The 20,361-nt window shown below is 43.3% G+C and overlaps 14 non-coding genes across 14 annotated transcripts; 6 read left to right on the top strand and 8 right to left on the bottom strand.

Annotated features, from left to right (window-relative positions):
- The first annotated feature begins 3,103 nt into the window (after positions 1-3,103).
- Positions 3,104-3,175, top strand: trnae-uuc. The gene has a single exon. It is a non-coding gene; the product is annotated as a tRNA-Glu (tRNA).
- Positions 3,176-3,519: 344 nt separating this feature from the next.
- On the bottom strand, positions 3,520-3,605 carry trnay-gua. Its single transcript is given in 2 exon segments — positions 3,520-3,555; positions 3,569-3,605. It is a non-coding gene; the product is annotated as a tRNA-Tyr (tRNA).
- Positions 3,606-5,819: 2,214 nt separating this feature from the next.
- trnae-uuc lies at positions 5,820-5,891 on the bottom strand. The gene has a single exon. It is a non-coding gene; the product is annotated as a tRNA-Glu (tRNA).
- A 2,662-nt stretch (positions 5,892-8,553) lies between these two features.
- On the bottom strand, positions 8,554-8,625 carry trnae-uuc. Its single transcript has one exon. It is a non-coding gene; the product is annotated as a tRNA-Glu (tRNA).
- Positions 8,626-8,900: 275 nt separating this feature from the next.
- On the bottom strand, positions 8,901-8,986 carry trnay-gua. The gene is given in 2 exon segments: positions 8,901-8,936; positions 8,950-8,986. It is a non-coding gene; the product is annotated as a tRNA-Tyr (tRNA).
- A 642-nt stretch (positions 8,987-9,628) lies between these two features.
- On the bottom strand, positions 9,629-9,714 carry trnay-gua. The gene is given in 2 exon segments: positions 9,629-9,664; positions 9,678-9,714. It is a non-coding gene; the product is annotated as a tRNA-Tyr (tRNA).
- Positions 9,715-13,735: 4,021 nt separating this feature from the next.
- On the top strand, positions 13,736-13,808 carry trnaa-agc. Its single transcript has one exon. It is a non-coding gene; the product is annotated as a tRNA-Ala (tRNA).
- Positions 13,809-14,215: 407 nt separating this feature from the next.
- Positions 14,216-14,287, top strand: trnae-uuc. The gene has a single exon. It is a non-coding gene; the product is annotated as a tRNA-Glu (tRNA).
- A 1,409-nt stretch (positions 14,288-15,696) lies between these two features.
- trnay-gua lies at positions 15,697-15,782 on the bottom strand. Its single transcript is given in 2 exon segments — positions 15,697-15,732; positions 15,746-15,782. It is a non-coding gene; the product is annotated as a tRNA-Tyr (tRNA).
- Positions 15,783-16,897: 1,115 nt separating this feature from the next.
- trnaa-agc lies at positions 16,898-16,970 on the top strand. The gene has a single exon. It is a non-coding gene; the product is annotated as a tRNA-Ala (tRNA).
- Positions 16,971-17,346: 376 nt separating this feature from the next.
- Positions 17,347-17,418, top strand: trnae-uuc. Its single transcript has one exon. It is a non-coding gene; the product is annotated as a tRNA-Glu (tRNA).
- A 144-nt stretch (positions 17,419-17,562) lies between these two features.
- Positions 17,563-17,635, top strand: trnaa-agc. Its single transcript has one exon. It is a non-coding gene; the product is annotated as a tRNA-Ala (tRNA).
- Positions 17,636-19,058: 1,423 nt separating this feature from the next.
- Positions 19,059-19,131, bottom strand: trnaa-agc. The gene has a single exon. It is a non-coding gene; the product is annotated as a tRNA-Ala (tRNA).
- A 921-nt stretch (positions 19,132-20,052) lies between these two features.
- trnae-uuc lies at positions 20,053-20,124 on the bottom strand. The gene has a single exon. It is a non-coding gene; the product is annotated as a tRNA-Glu (tRNA).
- Between the last annotated feature and the right edge of the window lie 237 nt (positions 20,125-20,361).

Below are 20,361 nucleotides of genomic sequence, written 5' to 3'. Positions count from 1 at the left end.
TCTCCCTCATAGACTATTGTAACGTATCACTAGCTGTTCTCACCCACTGCACTTAGTCCTCACTGCTGATGCCCCATCATCTCATCCCCATCCTCATCTCTCACCCCTAATCTCTCACCCCCTCATCTCTCACCCCCTCATCTTTCACCCCCTAATCTCTCACCCCCTCATCTCTCACCCCCTCATCTTTCACCCCCTCATCTCTCACCCCCTCATCTCTCACCCCCTCAATACTGGACTCCTGGATTCTGCTCAAGTGGCAGCTAAAAGGGAAAGTTCACCTTCCAAACACTTTCAGAAATAAAGACTTTTTTTCAGTTGCTTTCCATCTTTTATTTTTTACCATTTCAAAGTGTAATGTTCATGTGTGAGTGTGTGTAAGTGAGTGTGTGTGTAAGTGTATGTATAAGTGTGAGTGTGAGTGAGTGTGTGTGTAAGTGTATGTATAAGTGTGAGTTAAAGAGTAATGTTGGTGTGTGAGTGTGTGTGTAAGTGAGTGTGTGTGTAAGTGTATGTATAAGTGTGAGTTAAAGTGTGAGTGTGAGTGGGGCAGCTCAGTGATCCCGGTGCAGATTCTGTTCCAATTGTCTGATCCATGAGTTGGTATAAAACAGTAACAAATAGAAAGTCATTGGGGAAAGTCTTTATTTCTGGGGAAGTGTCTGACACAACTGAACTGACCACTAACCAGTGACTCCCCCCCCCCACACTTTTTGCTGCAAAGAGGCCCCAATATTAGTGCAACTGGTGTCTCTGGAGTCAAGTTTTGGTTAAAAATAAAAACGAATTTGGTTAAGTAACCAGAGGAATCTTTTTGCCGCCCCCATAACTGGCTGCTAACTGTCAGCTGAGGCCTCATACATAGAAGTCTAGTGGGAAGCGACTCCCTGTTATTATTAGTTTTCTATATAATCTGTCTATGTCAGTCTCCTATAGAGTCTATTAATAAACCACCCTGTGCTTGTTAACCCCGAAGTTGCCTCACGAGGAAACTTCGGACGACTTTGTAAATCGAAGAGCCGTGAGTGCATTAGTGCAGGCGAATCTTCATGTGCTTGAACAGATGATGTTTTAGTGTATTTTACACCAGTAATAAACAATTAAGTCCCGGCTGTGTAATTGGGTATCAGCTCAGGAGAGGCCGGATCATTGGATCCCCGGAGTGAAGGAGGAGCGCAGGGGGGGTCATTGAGAGGATTCAGCAGATCCAGGGACCTGAGGGATTAGACTGCAGCTCAGAAGCAAATAAAAGGGTCCCTGGTGGAGCGAGTGCTGCTGCCAGAACATGAGGCACAAATTGGTGAATGAGACTCCCTGGAGGGAGAGACAAGTGAGAATGTCCCGAGTGCAGGAGCTGCTGTGAATGGGGAGAACCTCAGTGAGGGGGACAAGGTGAATGTGTGAAACGCTGATGAACTGTGAGTTCCTTTGACTTGATGTTGGTTAAAGTCTCCTGAAAATAAACCTGTGTTTGTCTGAAGATGTCGTTTCCCTGTATTTTTGCTCCTGATTATGGTAATTAGGGGGTGTGGCCATAAAATAAGCGCAGCAGATCTTTTTCTCCCTCTTTCTGTTTTTCAAATGTTGGGAGGTTTTATTTGCATAAATCCAGATGTGGTGCCACACACAGACCCCTGCAGCTGCCAGTCCACATACAGGCTACAAATAGCCAATCACATAGCCAATCACATAGCCAATCATATAGCCAATCACGTAGCCAATCACATAGTCAATCACATAGCCAATCACGTAGCCAATCACGTAGCCAATCACGTAGCCAATCACATAGTCAATCACGTAGCCAATCACATAGCCAATCACGTAGCCAATCACATAGCCAATCACATAGCCAATCACGTAGCCAATCACATAGCCAATCACGTAGCCAATCACATAGCCAATCACATAGTCAATCACGTAGCCAATCACGTAGCCAATCACATAGCCAATCACATAGCCAATCACGTAGTCAATCACGTAGCTAATCACGTAGCCAATCACGTAGCCAATCACATAGCCAATCACATAACCAATCACGGAGCCAATCACGGAGCCAATCACGTAGCCAATCACGTAGCCAATCACATAGCCAATCACGTAGCCAATCACATAGCCAATCACATAGCCAATCACGTAGTCAATCACGTAGCTAATCACGTAGCCAATCACGTATCCAATCACATAGCCAATCACGGAGCCAATCACATAACCAATCACGGAGCCAATCACATAGCCAATCACGTATCCAATCACATAGCCAATCACGTAGCCAATCACATAACCAATCACGGAGCCAATCACGGAGCCAATCACGTAGCCAATCACGTAGCCAATCACATAGCCAATCACGTAGCCAATCACATAGCCAATCACGTAGCCAATCACATAGCCAATCACGTAGCCAATCACATAGCCAATCACATAACCAATCACATAACCAATCACGGAGCCAATCACGGAGCCAATCACATAGCCACCCAGGAACATTCATTTCTGCTTGTGTTGATCCCCAACTCTTGTTACATCTCAATGTGACTCATGGTGGCAGACAGATGGCACATTGCAATTTATTTTTTGGGGTCACAGGGTGGAAATTCCAAGGGTTAAAGTTGTTCCAAAGCAAAGGCCAAGGAAGTTCCTATTTAGGACATCACTAATCCTAGAGAAAAAGGGGTTTCCATCACATTCTTCTGCCTGTTAGAAGAACTGCCTCATGGGAAGAGCGACTCCTGAGTAAAGGTGGCCATACACGGGCCGATAAAAGCTGCCGACAGACCGTGTCGGCAGCTTATTGGCCCGTGTATGGGGGCCCCCGACGGGCTTCCCCGATCGAGATCTGGCCGAAAGTCGGCCAGATCTCGATCGGATGGGATTAAAATCCCGTCGGATCGCGGCCGCATCTGTTCGTTGATGCGGTCCCGCGATCCGACCGCCCGTTTGGCGAACGCTAGGATCCGATCGTTGGGCCCTAGGGCCCACGATCGGATCAGCCCGATATTGCCCACCTCAAGGTGGGCATATTGGAGGGAGATCCGCTCGTTTGGCGACATCGCCAAACGAGCGGATCTATCCGTGTATGGCCACCTTAAGTCAATGACATGTCTCCCATATGGTCTAGCGGTTAGGATTCCTGGTTTTCACCCAGGCGGCCCGGGTTCAACTCCCGGTATGGAACTTGGCTTTTCCAATTTGATTCAGCCGGCGCCACTGCACCGATCTTATCCAGAGGCTCCTACATCTCTACTTATGAAAGGCAACAACATCATTCTCCTAATTCTTATTACACACAATCACTGAGCTGTATTATATCCTATACAGGCAACATGCTAGGATTGCTGCTATAATCTGTGTGTGGGAACATGATAGAGAGAGAGGAGAGACTTATTGGTTTTCCTTTTATTCACAAATGCTCTTGCGCACAATCTTCAGCAGAAAGAGTTCCCCGACATTCCACTCATTTTCTTTTTAGTGGGTGTGGGGGGCATGGAAAAGCCATTGGGGAATGACGGGCACAAAATGTCCTTCGAGCCGGAATTGAACCAGCGACCTAAGGATTGCTCTATTCCACCTACAGTCCTCCGCTCTACCAGCTGAGCTATCAAAGGCCCCATAGTGACACTATCCTGACCTTTAGCTGGAAACTTGACTTTCTTCCCAACCTTCCCTGTTAGTACCTGTATATATACACATGGGGCCCTGCTCTCAGAATGACAAGTCCCATACATACCTCCCAACTGTCACGTTTTTAGCAGTACAGTCCCTGTTTTGACAGCTCAACCCGCAGTCTGGGATTGTTACTGAAATGTCCCGACTTTCTTTTTGATCTACTGCACTGAACAATTAGAAAAAGATACAAAGTTTCTTAAGATTAATTGGCTTTTAGCAGAGAGCCCAGAATATGTGGCAGATGCACTTAGATACTTTTGTAACAATTTAAGATACGCAAAGAAACAATTGTAACAATTTAAGCTAAGCAAAGAATCAATTGTAACAATTTAAGATAAGCGAAGAAACAATTGTAACCATTTAAGATAAGCAAAGAAGCAATTGTAACAATTTAAGATAAGCAAAGAAACAATTGTAACAATTTAAGATATGCAATGAAGCAGTTGTAACAATTTAAGATAAGCGAAGAAACAATTGTAACAATTTAAGATAAGCAAAGAAGAAATTGTAACAATTTAAGATAAGCGAAGAAACAATTGTAACAATTTAAGATAAGCAAAGAAGCAATTGTAACAATTTAAGATAAGCAAAGAAACATTTGTAACAATTTAAGATAAGCAAAGAAGCAATTGTAACAATTTAAGATAAGCGAAGAAACAATTGTAACAATTTAAGATAAGCAAAGAAGAAATTGTAACAATTTAAGATAAGCAAAGAAGCAAATGTAACAATTTAAGGTAAGTAAAGAAACAATTGTAACAATTTAAGATAAACAAAGAAACCATTGTAACAATTTAAGATAAGCAAAGAAACAATTGTAACAATTTAAGATAAGCAAAGAAGCTAATGTAACAATTTAAGGTAAGTAAAGAAACAATTGTAACAATTTAAGATAAGCAAAGAAACATTTGTAACAATTTAAGATAAGCAGGTCTCTTGGAAAACTGTGACTTGCAGCTTAAAGGGCAATTCACCTTCATTAGCAAAATTATAACAATATTTAGGGGGAGTGACCATAAAATGGGCGTGGTCCAAAAAATGTTGGTGCTACGTGCCAAATGTTTTTATTCCTCTTTCTATTTTCCAAATGTTGGGGGGTACAGTGTGTGTTGGGGGGTACAGTGTGCCCATGTTCCAAGAAGGTGCCCCGGCCACAAGCTCAGCTTGACACAATGTCCCTAAAACGCTTCTTCTCTCCTTATCACAGGGTTAAATTTACATGGAAAAGCTGCAATGGGGAAGACTGGGGCAAATTCTGCTTCTTCTTCTGATTTTCTGCCCCACAGGCAAGGAATCTGCCACTGACACAGGGGGCCCAGCATGGAGCACAGTTTTAGGTCAGATTTGGGGGTGAATAAACATCTGTTCCCTTGGGGACCCCTGCCATTAGAACAGATTGTGTGTCACCACATATATATGTACCCCTGGCTTTCTAATGGAACCCCAACTAAATGTTGGACTTGAAAAGAACATTTGTACTAATAGTCCATGAGCCCAGTGCTGAATTAGCTCCGTCGGGAGAACATTTATTAGATGATATAAAGCCGGTCCTATACAGGCCATCACCCTGTATTGTATTTCAATGGGGTGTTAACGTCTCCTAAAGTAGCCCGCTTTATTCAAATGTAAAATATATACACACATATATACACACAAATATACACACTTACTGTACCTACACAGTTGTATCTCTGCACTCACATGTATAATCTATATATCCCCATATCTATACTAACTATAGAGTTTAGTATCACAATAGCCTTTGTATTATGTCTGTCCAAGAAATCCTCCAAGTCCCTCTTATAGTCATTAACTGAATCATCACCCGGCAGTGCATTCCCCAACCTCACTGTCCTCACTGTGATGAACCCCCTACTCTGTTCCTTTAAATGAAACTTCTTTTCCTCTAGTCTGAAGGGGAGGCCTCTGGTGCAGTGTTGCCCCCGCAGGCCATAGGCTCCTGATCTGTCACATGGAAGTTGCTCTAGAATGATAAAGTCACTCGGGTCTCATATCTGCTCCTGTCCCTTCCACCATTTCCACCCCCACGCGTGGCCTGGAACCTCTGCAAAGGCTAAAGTGGCACAGCTAAACATGGCAGAACGGGCAGACAAGGCCTTTCAGAGATTTGCAGCAGAATTGGAAAAGCCAAGTTCCCATACCGGGAGTCGAACCCAGGCCGCCTGGGTGAAAACCAGGAATCCTAACCGCTAGACCATATGGGAGACATGTCAATGACTTACTCAGGAGTCGCTCTTCCCATGAGGCAGTTCTTCTCAAGAGGCATTTGAATGTGATGGAAACCCCTTTGCCTCTCAGATCAGCGATACCCCAAATAGGATCTGCATTGGCCTTTGCTTTGGAACAAGTTCAGCCCTCGGCATTTCCACACTGTCCCCCAAATTAATCTGCAATGTGTCACTCATGTGTTTGAATACCGAGGTCACCCAACTGCTTCTTACCCCTCATCTTCTGGTGTTTGACTTGGAAAACAGCAGCACTGGAACCCCACTTTTGTCAGGGTTTAACCCTCATTTACTTGGGTAAGATAAAAGTACATTTGCCTGAAGCTGAATTACTTTGCAATCAGATAATTCGATTTCCCTCAGTTTGGAGGGGGTTAATTAGTTGCACCTCAGTGTAAATAGAACCCCGTGGAGCTTGTTTATATGAACCAGGTGTTTAAAGTGGGTTTAAAACAGAAGGATTTTGAAAGAAGATAAAGTAAAAACACTAACCAGTTTAGTTGCACTTAGTCTCTGCACTCACTTAAATCACAGCAGGTCTGGACTAGGAGTCAAATTAAACCCTGGCATTTCAAGTACACAGAGGCCCAATCATCCCCCCACCAGCCCACTAAATAGTGATTTTCTATGGCAACTTTCAGCAGTCCCTATGGCATTAACCAGAACGCACAGATTGCCAGTCCAGACCTGCCGCTAAGTATCAGTCGGTCACTACTCGGGCAGTCACATAGGGTTAAACACTCCCTCAGTGGGAAATACCTGACACGTGTTTCGCTCATTAAAAAAAAGCATCATGGGCACCAGGGCTGTCAGTATGTCCTTAAACCACACCCCTTCTGCTGATGCCTGCCAATCAGAATCATGAATAGCTTGGTTAGAAATAACGGAATCATTTAAATAAGAGAAAAGAAATAGTAGCCCCCCCTTCTTTCCTCACTTAAAGGAATTGTTCAGTATAAAAATAAAAACTGGGTAAATAAATAGTCTGTGCAAAATAAATAATGTTTCTAATATAGTTAGGCAAAAATGTAATGTATAAAGGCTGGAGTGAGTGGATGTGTAACATAACAGCCAGAACACTACTTCCTGCTTTTCAGCTCTCTTGCTTTCCACTGATTGGTTACCAGGCAGTAACCAGTGACTTGAGGGGGGGGGCACATGTCACATAACTGTTGCTTTTGAATCTGAGCTGAATGCTGAGGATCAATTACAAACTCACTGAACAGTTATGTCCCATGTGGCCCCCCTTATAGTCACTGACTAACTCAGAGTTAGAGAGCTGAAAAGCAGGAAGTAGTGTTCTGGCTATTATGTTACACATCCACTCACTCCAGCCTTTATACATTACATTTTTGCCTCACTAACTATATTAGATACATGTTTTATTTTGCACAGCCTATTTATTTACCCAGTTTTTATTTTTACACTGAACTGTTCCTTTAAAGTGGCCATACACAGAGATCCTCTCGTTTGGCAATTTTGCCAAACAAGTGGATCTCTCCCCGATGTGCCCACCTTCCAGGTGGGTGATATCGGGTGATCCGATCGTAGGCCTTAGGGCCCAACGATCACATCATAATTAAAGCAATAAGGGCGGTCGAATTCAGGGTTTTTACCCCTGCCTGACTGACATCTGTCTGACTCTTGACCAGATATTGATTGGGGAAGTCCACCGGAGGGCCCCATACATGGGCCAATAAGCTGACAACTTGGTCTGTCAGCAGTTTTTATTGGCCCGTGTATGACCAGCTTTACTCCTTTACAGTAGGAAGTGTATAATCATTAATGTCAAGGGCTATTATTCTGCATTTATTGATCAGGATTAAGAAACATCTGATCCAATCACAACCAACTGCAATCATCGTTAGAAATGTCCCAGATATTCAGTTATGATATATATTTGTCACTGCTCTCTCATGGTTTACATCTTCTCTGTCTGACTGTTCCTTTAACGTTTCCTTCTCTAACTCTACTACGTTCCCTCTCTCTGTTGGAATTCATCAAGTCTCTGTCTAAATCCCTGTGCTGTTCTCTATAGAACTTCTCTAGGAATTTGTATTCAGTCGTTTGGACTTCAGTATCACCTTTATGCTGGTGACTCTCAACTTTACTTGTCTACTCCTGACCTCTCTCCTTCTGTCCTATCCCAAGTTACAGACTGTCTCTCTGCTGTCTCCTCCTGGATGTCTCAGCAGCACCTGAATCAACATTGCCCAAATAGGACTGTATCTCAGTTCAGAATCAACTAAAACACTGGTTCAGTCTCTCATCATCTCCCGCCTTGATTACTGCAACTTACTCCTCACAGGTATTCCAACAAGTCACCTTTCACAACTCCAATCTGATCTAAACGCGGCCGCTAGACTCATCTATCTCACCGCTCAACATCAGCTGCTCCCATATGTATGTCCCTTCACTGGCTCCCAATCTCTTCTAGAATCAAATTCAAATTACTTACACTCACATTCAAGGTCCCTCAGAATGAATATTGTGATCGTCTCTGTAGTCTGTGGGAAGCCTTTAAGCAGGGAATGGGCATTTTGTGTTCTGTGATGCTTAATTCTGTTCATATTCCATATTTGGTAGTTACAGAATTGTATAATTTAAAGGTATAATAATATGATACAATTAAAACAGTTTGTTCCCATACCGGGAGTCGAACCCGGGCCGCCTGGGTGAAAACCAGGAATCCTAACCGCTAGACCATATGGGAGACATAGAAGTTGATAAATCGCCTGTCATTGATAGCCTGTTATACAGGACTGTAACTAAGCGAGAGTTAAATTCCTAATTTCAATTAGATGAATTAAAGGAGAAAGAATCACAATAAATAAATATTAAGTGCTGGTGCCAATAGTAAATGCTCACAGGGAAGCCTGCGCTTCTCAGATCTCACTGCTACAGGGTGTGTGATGAACTAAATTCATTGATATAAATAATTAGAGGAGAAAAGCAGAAATAAAAGAATTAAAAAGAGAAAAATTCAAGTCCTTCGAGCCGGAATTGAACCAGCGACCTAAGGATTGCTATATATGAGCTACAGTCCTCCGCTCTACCAGCTGAGCTATCGAAGGCTTGACCATTGCTGCCTCTTTCTAATTGGCTTCCGGAATCTTCTCATGTTTCTATTGCGTAGGCTCCACCTTGTTTCACCACAGCCAATAGGAAGACTCGTTACTGTTGACTGACAGTGGCAGGAAGTCTCTCCCTCTTACTGGCTGCCCATGTGACTATATAGAGATAGACTGAACTACACATCCCATCATCCTACCCAGAACAAGAGTTGGGCTAGTGTTGCAATTGAGCAAGTTGCCCCAGGATCTCAAGCTTAGGGGGCACTTTTGTAAAAGTTCCCTGAGTTTCTAATTATTTTATAACATTTCTGTTGTCCAACCTGCTGCCCCCCCAGCAGCCCAAATTTATATTGTAAAAATATTTCCAGATTGGGGTGGAACTTTCCAGCTGGGCCCCTTTTCCCCTCTTATAAAGGATCATGGGAATTGTAGTTCATTTGCTATTGTGCCAGTTCTCCCTGTAACTCCACCCCCTGTATAAATAGCACAATTATATATAGTGTGAGCAGCAACAAAGTAAGCACAAGGCATGCTGGGAAAGCAACATCCCGTTTAACCCCTCCAACCCCTGGGCTGTACCAGTGGGAACAAGTGAAGGAGGGGGGTCATTAGAAACAACTGATTTAGGAACAAAAATTCAAGTCCTTCGAACCGGAATTGAACCAGTGACCTAAGGATCTCTGTAATTCCTCTACAGTCCTCCGCTCTACCAACTGAGCTATCGAAGGCTTGTTGCTCTTACACCTCCCACACTGCTATACCAGGTCTCTCTTACAGGGATCCCCTCGTCACTAATCTTGGGGTGCTACTCACACAGTGCTATACCCAGGTCTCTCTTATAGGGATCCTCTCATCACTAATCTTGGGGTGCTACTCACACAGTGCTATACCCAGGTCTCTCTTATAGGGATCCTCTCATCACTAATCTTGGGGTGCTACTCACACAGTGCTATACCCAGGTCTCTCTTATAGGGATCCTCTCATCACTAATCTTGGGGTGCTACTTACACAGTGCTATACCCAGGTCTCTCTTATAGGGATCCTCTCATCACTAATCTTGGGGTGCTACTCACACAGTGCTATACCCAGGTCTCTCTTATAGGGATCCTCTCATCACTAATCTTGGGGTGCTACTCACACAGTGCTATACCCAGGTCACTCTTACAAGGATCCCCTCCTCTCTAATCTTGGGGTGCTACTCACACAGTGCTATACCCAGGTCTCTCTTACAAGGATCCACTCCTCTCTAATCTTGGGGTGCTACTCACACAGTGCTATACCCAGGTCTCTCTTACAAGGATCCCCTCGTCACTAATCTTGGGGTGCTACTCACACAGTGCTCTAACCAGGTCTCTCTTACAGGGATCCCCTCCTTTCTAATCTTGGGGTGCTACTCACACAGTGCTATACCCAGGTCTCTCTTACAGGGATCCCCTCCTTTCTAATCTTGGGGTGCTACTCACACAGTTCTATAGCAGGTCTCTCTTACAAGGATCCCCTCGTCACTAATCTTGGGGTGCTACTCACACAGTGCTATACCCAGGTCTCTCTTACAGGGATCCCCTCCTCAATAATCTTGGGGTGCTACTCTCACAGTGCTATACCCAGGTCTCTCTTACAGGGACCCCCCTCGTCACTAATCTTGGGGTGCTACTCACACAGTGCTATACCCAGGTCTCTCTTACAGGGATCCCCTCCTCTCTAATCTTGGGGTGCTACTCACGCAGTTCTATACCAGGTCTCTCTTACAAGGATCCCCTCGTCACTAATCTTGGGGTGCTACTCACACAGTGCTCTAACCAGGTCTCTCTTACAGGGATCCCCTCCTTTCTAATCTTGGGGTGCTACTCACACAGTGCTATACCCAGGTCTCTCTTACAGGGATCCCCTCCTTTCTAATCTTGGGGTGCTACTCACACAGTGCTATACCCAGGTCTCTCTTACAGGGATCCCCTCCTCTCTAATCTTGGGGTGCTACTCACACAGTTCTATACCCAGGTCTCTCTTACAGGGATCCCCTCCTTTCTAATCTTGGGGTGCTACTCACACAGTTCTATACCCAAGTCTCTCTTACAGGGATCCCCTCCTTTCTAATCTTGGGGTGCTACTCACACAATTCTATACCCAGGTCTCTCTTACAAGGATCCCCCTCCGCACTAATGCGGGGGTGCTACTCACACACTGCTATACCCAGATCTCTCTTACAGGGATCCCCTTGTCACTAATCTTGGGGTGCTACTCACACAGTGCTATTTGCAAGTCTCTCTTACAGGGATCCCCCTCCTCACTTATGTGGGGGTGCTAGTCAAACAGTGCTATACCCAGGCAGGGCATGACATTATGGCACTGACCAATAAAAGCACTGGAATATAAAATTCGTTTTATTGGACAATTATAAGAAAATGACTTATAAATGAAGGTTTATTTGTCCTTTAGTGCCCCAGCCCAAATGCTCTGTATCTGTTTATTAGATTGCAAGTTCTTTGCATGATTTATCTGTAAGATTGCTGTGGGTGCCCGTATGTTATACAAAGCTACAAGCAGAGATGGAACTGGGAAGCAATGGGGAGAGCTGACGACCCACTGGTACTTGAGCCCAAAACCTGAGGAACTTTATGGGGAGAGACACTGAGACGCCAGCGCTTCTACTAACCAGCGCCTGATTGGTTACATTCGGCTGCTCTCCTAAATGCAGCAGCCAATGGCAGCCTCTTAAACAAGTGCAAGTCTATGTAGTTACCTATGAGTGCTAACCAGAGGGGGATTAGCTCAAATGGTAGAGCGCTCGCTTAGCATGCGAGAGGTAGCGGGATCGATGGCCGCATCCTCCAACTCTTTTCCCCTCTCTTATATCAGATCAGTAGCCAAAGCTGCAATGTGGTGCCATTGGGCAAGATCAGGTAAAGAATTCATTCTTCAACACTCTGGACAATTGTACAGTTACGGGGACACTATACGTGTATTTCCAAATTAGCACTTTATATATTGACATGTCCGTGGTCTCATCTATATAAGTGAGACAACACAGATGGTAAAGTCACGTATGTCTCAACATCGTTGGAGCATAAATCTAGGCAATACTACATTACCTCTATTGAAACATTTTATAGATAAGGGACACACTGCAGATCAATTAAAATTCATGAGATTGGAGATTGGATCAAAGAGGGGGAGACATAAATTAATAAACTGAAATCTTTACATCCATTAGGTTTAAACAAGGATTACGACCTCTTTTTGTATTTATAAATGCATATATGTAAATTGATTGTGATACAACTATGAGGTCATTTCCTTTTCATTGTCTTAAATACGTTTTACCTGTACAATGTTGTCGTTTATTTGACTTGATAAAGGGCACATCGTTTGTCCGTAACATCTCTTTGTGATGTATTGAATTTTAATACACTTTTTGAATGAAGGACATGGAGAACTCATAAATTGACATTTTGGTCCTACACAGAGGACCCTTCTTAAGATATCTAAAGTGTCTCCTTTGTGTAGGACTGAAACATTGACCTACATTTTTTGCACATAAATCAGGTCCCATGAGAGCTCCGTGTCCTTCATGCTGATATTAATTTTTGCAGCAGCGCCTGGAATTTTTTGCCTTTTCTTGGGGTGAGTTTGCTGCCCTTCAGACTCTCTCTCTCAATACTAGAGATGCCCAGAGAAGAACAAGGAGGAGGACATGGAGGTAAGACTAGCGAGTAGTGTTGTAGCTCCCTGAGGCTGTGGGTAGCAGGAGTAGGGACAACAGATATATATATTCTCTGGTGTTACTGAGAAGGTGGAGAGCAGACTTAGGAGCCACCTGATTGGAGTTATGGTACCCTGGGAACTACATATCCCATGAGGCTCTGCAACAGGAAGTGGATGGAGCATGCCAATAGCAGCCATAACTACCTGGGAGAACAAGATGTGGACAGAAAAGAGAGGAACAGTTGCTAACTTGGAGCTTGCCCATTATCTGGACCATGGGAAGCTCAGCTGGAACCCAACTTTAGAGCTTGAACCTTGGGATCTGGAATCTGGAGAAGGGTGTGTATCTGCATGGGGCTCTGGATTACAGTGAGTACTGGGAGAAAATGTCCCTCCAAATCATCAACCAATTGCATATTTGCTTTCATTTTTGAATTATTATTATTAGACAAACCAAAACTAATGATTAGTTGCTATAGGCAACTGCATTGGCGCCATTTAGCCCCAAGTTTATAGAATAGATAAATCAATTTCTAGTATGAGTTTGCATTATAGTTACTTCACCTGTTTGTTATTGCTGAACAATCCATTGACATGGGCTCTAAATAATATGTATCTTTACTCCAATTATATCCATGACTGGATTTCTGGGTGTCAGCAGAGTGAGTGCTTGAGCCCCCACAGTGCTTGGTTCAAAGGCTGACACAATGGGTAAAGAGGTGTTATAGGAAATAAAAGTAACAGAAATGATTGTTAAACCCATTGTCTGGCCGGGTCATTGTAGTGATAACAACCAGCTGCTGCCTTGTACTTACCCACCCACTTAGATTGTAAGCTCTATGCGACAGAGACATCCTATTATCTCAGCATTGAATTGTGAATGTAAGTTTGTTTTCTGTGTTTTGTATTGATCCCAGTCACTGAGAGCACAAGCAGCACTGTATCCATAACAATATCCAGACCTGTCCCTGCAGTCTCCTGACTGGGGAGCAACATACTGGTGTCTTAAAGGTGTATGCAGTCAAGTGGGAGGAGCATAACAGCACAGGGGGATTAGCTCAAATGGTAGAGCGCTCGCTTAGCATGCGAGAGGTAGCGGGATCGATGCCCGCATCCTCCACTTTTCATAAATATTCAAGTGAACACAAAAATATAATATATATATATATATATATATATATTATAAATACACGATTCAACTTCCCAATATCTATTCATTCCTCATTCTCATTTCTAGTTCTATAGAACTGTCATTATGTCTGTCCCTTTTCTGCCTCTATAAATAAAGTTGCACTTGTCGTCTTTCCTCCTGCAGAGACAGGTCTGATCGGCTGCTTCTTGTGACAAGAGTCGGACCCAGAGAACTGAAAGCGACAGACACAATGACAGTTAGAACTGCACTAAATTCAGGTTATAGTTCTCAGAAATGTTTTGACTAATTCTTTTCTATCGTGGTCCTATATTTTTAGATAAATAGACCTGTCTGTGCAGAGAATACTTCTATACTACTATTTTCTAACCTATATCTCCCATATGGTCTAGCGGTTAGGATTCCTGGTTTTCACCCAGGCGGCCCGGGTTCGACTCCCGGTATGGGAAGATCTGATACTTTTTTTCACTTCCCCCAGGGTATTGAGTGGGGATGTACCATGGAAAGACCCAGCCCATTGCTAGACTGACCCTCAAGGTGATTTTTCTCTATAAGGGTAAAACCCAGACCCCCGTACATATAGAACAGGATATTATTATATGAGCATGTCTTGTAGTTACCCGGCCTGAACCAGTCTTAAAGCTGTATGCAGTTGAGAGGGAAGGGAAGAACAACAGAGGGGGATTAGCATGCGAGAGGTAGCGGGATCGATGCCCGCATCCTCCACTTTTTCTTTTAATAACATGGCTGTGAGTGTGATTTTCACTCTTACTCTTATATAATATGGGGTTTTTAGGATTAACAGTCCATAGTACTAATTTGTGCAATTTGTGTTTAATTTGGGTGTTTCAGTCTGGCAGCTCAGTGATCCCGGTGCAGATTCTGAACTGTTACAATTAATTGATCCATTTGTCAGTCAGATCTATGGGGAATATAAGTGCAACTATTGTATCAAGTCTAACAGTTCCCTGTAATGTCACTCAGGGATTCTGCTCAGCAGGGACAACCACATGGATCAACTCATGGATCAGTTACAGGGTCGCTGACCCCTCTCCCATAACTTTTGCCCTTACTTCACAGCTCCAGGTTCCTAAAGCCGTGGAACTGATTGCGCTTTGTCACTGACTCCTCTGCGCATGCGATCCCATCACTTAGGGACAGATTTACTAAGGGTCGAAGTGAATTCAAGGGAATTTTCGAAGTAAAAAAATTCGAAGTAATTTTTTGGATACTTCGACCATTGAATGGGATACTACAACTTTGAATTCGATTCAAAGTAAAATCGTTCGAATATTCGACCATTCGATAATCGAAGTACTGTCTCTTTAAAAAAACTTCGACTTCAATACTTCGCCAAATTAAAACTGCCGAAGTGCTATGTTAGCCTATGGGGACCTTCTACAACCATTTTCTTAGTCTTTAGAGGTCGAAGGAAAATCCTTCGAATGATCGTTAAAATTGATTTTTTGTTCGACCGCAGGATTGCCAAATTTGTTGAATAAATTTTGAATTCGAAATTCAAAGTTTTTTAATTCGATGGTTGGATTTCACAGTTTTTTGTACTTCGAAATTCGACCCTTGATAAATTCGACTCGAGGTAAAAATCGTTCGGATATTTGACCATTCGATATTTCATCATCTGCCGGGTCTCTGCCGCAAACATCACCCGACCATTTTTAGAACGATATTGCAATGATTATTTGATCCGTCTGTATTAGAATTGATTCTATGCCTTAAGACTCGTTCATATTGAAACGTATAATCCCTATTAACCCCTCCAACCCCTGGGCTGTCCCAGTGGGAACAAGTGAAGGAGGGGGGTCATTAGTAACAACTGATTTAGGCACAAAAATTCAAGTCCTTCGAACCGGAATTGAACCAGTGACCTAAGGATCTCTGTAATTCTTCTACAGTCCTCCGCTCTACCAACTGAGCTATCGAAGGCTTGATACACTGACTCCTCCCACACTGCTATACCAGGTGTCCACAGAAGAACAAGGAGGAGGACATGGAGGTAGGACTAGCGAGTAGTGTTGTAGCTCCCTGAGGCTGTGGGTAGAAGGAGTAGGGACAACAGATATATATATTCTCTGGTGTTACTGAGAAGGTGGAGAGCAGAATTAGGAGCCACCTGATTGGAGTTATGGTACCCTGGGAACTACATATCCCATGAGGCTCTGCAACAGGAAGTGGATGGAGCATGCCAATAGCAGTCATAGCTACCTGGGAGAACAAGTTGTGGACAGAAAAGAGAGGAACAGTTGCTAACTTGGAGCTTGCCCATTATCTGGACCATGGGAAGCTCAGCTGGAACCCAACTTTAGAGCTTGAACCTTGGGATCTGGAATCTGGAGAAGGGTGTGTATCTGCATGGGGCTCTGGATTACAGTGAGTACTGGGAGAAAATGTCCCTCCAAATCATCAACCAATTGCATATTTGCTTTCATTTTTGAATTATTATTATTAGACAAATCAAAACTAATGATTAGTTGCTATAGGCAACTGCATTGGTGCCATTTAGCCCCAAGTTTATAGTATAGTATAGAATAGATAAATCAATTTCTAGTATGAGTTTGCATTATAATTACTTCACCTGTTTGTTATTGCTGAACAATCCATTAACATGGGCTCTAAATAATATGTATCTTTACTCCAATTATATCCATGACTGGAGTGGAGTGAGTAAGTGCTTGAGCCCCCAAAGTGCTTGGTTCAAAGGCTGACACAATGGGTAAAGAGGTGTCATAGGAAATAAAAGTAACCGTAATGCCGTAATGATTGTTAAACTCATTGTAGTGATAACAACCAGCTGCTGCCTTGTACTTACCCACCCACTTAGATTGTAAGCTCTATGCGACAGAGACATCCTATGATCTCAGCATTGAATTGTGAATGTAAGTTTGTTTTCTGTATTTTGTATTGATCCCAGTCACTGAGAGCACAAGCAGCACTGTATCCAGAACAATATCCAGACCTGTCCCTGCAGTCTCCTGATTGGGGAGCAACATGCTGGTGTCTTAAAGGTGTATGCAGTCAAGTGGGAGGAGCATAACAGCACAGGGGGATTAGCTCAAATGGTAGAGCGCTCGCTTAGCATGCGAGAGGTAGCGGGATCGATGCCCGCATCCTCCACTTTTCATAAATATTCAAGTGAACACATAAATAATATAAATATAAATACACTATTCAACTTCCCAATATCTATTCATTCCTCATTCTCATTTCTAGTTCTATAGAACTGTCATTATGTCTGTCCCTTTTCTGCCTCTATAAATAAAGTTGCACTTGTCGTCTTTCCTCCTGCAGAGACAGGTCTGATCGGCTGCTTCTTGTGACAAGAGTCGGACCCAGAGAACTGAAAGCGACAGACGCAATGACAGTTGAATTCAGGTTATAGTTCTCATAAATGTATTGACTAATTGTTTTCTATCATGGTCCTTTATTTTTTAGATAAATAGACCTGTCTGTGCAGAGAATACTTCTATACTACTGTTCTCTACCCTATATCTCCCATATGGTCTAGCGGTTAGGATTCCTGGTTTTCACCCAGGCGGCCCGGGTTCGACTCCCGGTATGGGAAGATCTGATACTTTTTCTTCACCTCACCCAGGGTATTGAGTGGGGATGTACTATGGAAATTATTATATGAGCATGACTTGTTGTTATCTGGCCTTAACCAGTCTTAAAGCTGTATGCAGTTGAGGGGGAGGGGAACAACAGCAGAGGGGGATTAGCTCAAATGGTAGAGCGCTCGCTTAGCATGCGAGAGGTAGCGGGATCGATGCCCGCATCCTCCACTTTTTCTTTTAATAACATGGCTGTGAGTGTGATTTCACTCTTACTCTTATATAATATGGGGTCTTTAGGATTAACAGTCCATAATACTAATTTGTGCAATTTGTGTTACTAAAGGTTAATTCAGGTGTTTCAGTCCAACAAATGTTTATGGAAAACTCAATAAAAATGTATTGAAAATAAAAAAACAAAGTAAAGATTTGTAAACTTTACCCACTCTCATCACCTGAATATTTGCAGCAGCTTTTACTCCCCTCAAACACAAGTACTGGACCCTGTCTGAGGTCAACTAGGAACTATCGCAAAAATAAAAATATAATATAATATAAGGTTCATCATACTGAAGTAAGAACATTTCTAAATATAATCATTTAAATATTCTGTTTCTGAAATAATCAAGTTTATATTCACTATTCCTCTCTCAGCATCTGTTTCTCTTCATTCTCTCTTCATGCAGCAGTTGGGTGTCAGATATTCATTGACAGTTAGATCCAATATATCTTATAGGGGGGCTCCTTTTGCCTAGAAGATGTATTAGAGCTCACTCTATTAAACTCACCAGACATCATGTCTCTCTACATGCAGGATTTGTGCAAAAGGCAGTTATTTTGTTTGTACTGGAATCAGTTATGTGAGTGAGCTCTAATACATCTGCTAAGAAAGGAGCCCCCCTATAAGATATATTGGATGTAACTGTCAGTGAATATCTGACACCCAACTGCTGCATGAAGAGAGAATGAAGAGAAACAGATGCTGAGAGAGGAATAGTGAAGATAAACTTGATTATTTCAGAAATAATGCAGAATATTTAATTGATTAGATTTAAAAAAATATCTTATTTCAGTTTGATTTTCACGATAGTTCCCCTTTAAATTAAACTGCTGGCGTCATTTCTTCATCAATTCCCCTCCCCTCGTCTAGGGGTTCTCACCTTTTCAGAAACTTTTTACCAGCCAGTGGTGGGGGCAGGAAATGAAAGGGGCGGGCTGTGATATAAAGGGGGCAGGACATGATGCAAATGGGGGTGGAGCTGGGGGCAAAAGGGCGGGGAAAAGTGGTGCAATGGGCAGAAGATGGAGAAAAGGTAAGTTTCCAGCTGGGGGCCAAGGGCTTTTTTTTAAGGGTATAACAAATTACCAGCAACTACATTGCCAATAAATTTGTAATTCCGGCCCCAGCAGGTGATTTACTGGCCAGGTGGCAACCCTACCCTCGTCTCATTCTCACATTAACCCTTTCACCTCAACAATAAAATTCTGCTTTTGGGACTGGTGTTTGTACATGTCGTTTTTCCTTGTTCTTGTTCACTTTGTGTTTGTTCAGGTAAGCCCGTATAACACGGTGTGGCTGGTAAAGGGTTAAAGTGATACAGTTACACTATATAAGAGTAAAATCACACTCACAGTCGTGTTATTAAAAGAAAAGTGGAGGATGCGGGCATCGATCCCGCTACCTCTCGCATGCTAAGCGAGCGCTCTACCATTTGAGCTAATCCCCCTGTTAGCAACATCATGCTCAGGTTTTTCCTGACCCACATCCAATCAGCACCCGCCCTTCCTTCCACCCATGCCCTCCCAATCCCGACTTCTGGCTTCCCTTTATAGACCCGCGCTGACCCACCTCGCACAATGATGATGTCACAAAAGGGGCGGGCAGGCATGTGACTATCGAAGTCGTAAGCCGGCAGTTGAAAGTGGCGGGTCGGGAGAGCAGAAGGAAAAGCTCGACCCAGACCTGCCACCTGCAAAGGGGGGTGCGAGATCAGCCCGAACCCGACTGACCTGCGGGTATATTTGCCCGGCCTGCACTACCCCCTGTACTGTTTTTCCCCTCCCCCTCGACTGCATACGGCTTTAAAACAGCAATTCCAGTATGTTGCTCCCTAGTCAATAGACTGCAGGGACAGGTCTGGATATTGTTATGGATACAGTGCTGCTTGTGCTCTCAGTGACTGGGATCAATACAAAATACACATTTACATTCACAATTCAATGCTGAGATAATAGGATGTCTCTGTCGCATAGAGCTTACAATCTAAGTGGGTGGGTGAGTACAAGGCAGCAGATGTGTGCCAGGGGTATGACATGAATATCATACTCAGCAGATTTGGGCACAGAATCTAAAATACACAAGTCCTTTGACTCGGAATCAAACCAGCGACCTAAGGATTTCTGTTATTGTTCTACAGTCCTCCGCTCTACCAGCTGAGCTACCGAAGGCTCAATGTTGTATATTTAATATACTGTTTGCAGGCCGGGTAACTACAAGTCGTGCTCATATAATATATATAATATCCTGAGGGTCTGGGTTTTACCTTTATAGAGAAAAATCAGCTTGAGGGTCAGTCTACCAACGGGCTGGGTCTTTCCATAGTACATCCCACCTAATACCCTGGGGGAGGTGAAAAAAGGGATAGATCTTCCCATACCGGGAGTCGAACCCGGGCCGCCTGGGTGAAAACCAGGAATCCTAACCGCTAGACCATATGGGAGACACAATCAATGTAATGGTATATAAGTATTCTCAACCCAGACAGGACATATCCTACATCTGAGAATTTATTAGTCTGTCCATGGATTATTAGTATTGTTTGGGGGTTCCCAGTGGCCCCTATTATTGTCACTGTCTGACTCCATAATCATTTGTTGCAACTCACTCACTGCAATAATACGAATAGAACAAGCAAAGGGTTTCATTTGAGATGTTTGCAGAGTGAACTATAGGGATA

Source organism: Xenopus laevis, chromosome 5L, assembly GCF_017654675.1.
Source record: "Xenopus laevis strain J_2021 chromosome 5L, Xenopus_laevis_v10.1, whole genome shotgun sequence".
NCBI classification, from domain to species: domain Eukaryota; kingdom Metazoa; phylum Chordata; class Amphibia; order Anura; family Pipidae; genus Xenopus; species Xenopus laevis.
This window is presented reverse-complemented; position numbering and strand designations above follow the sequence as displayed.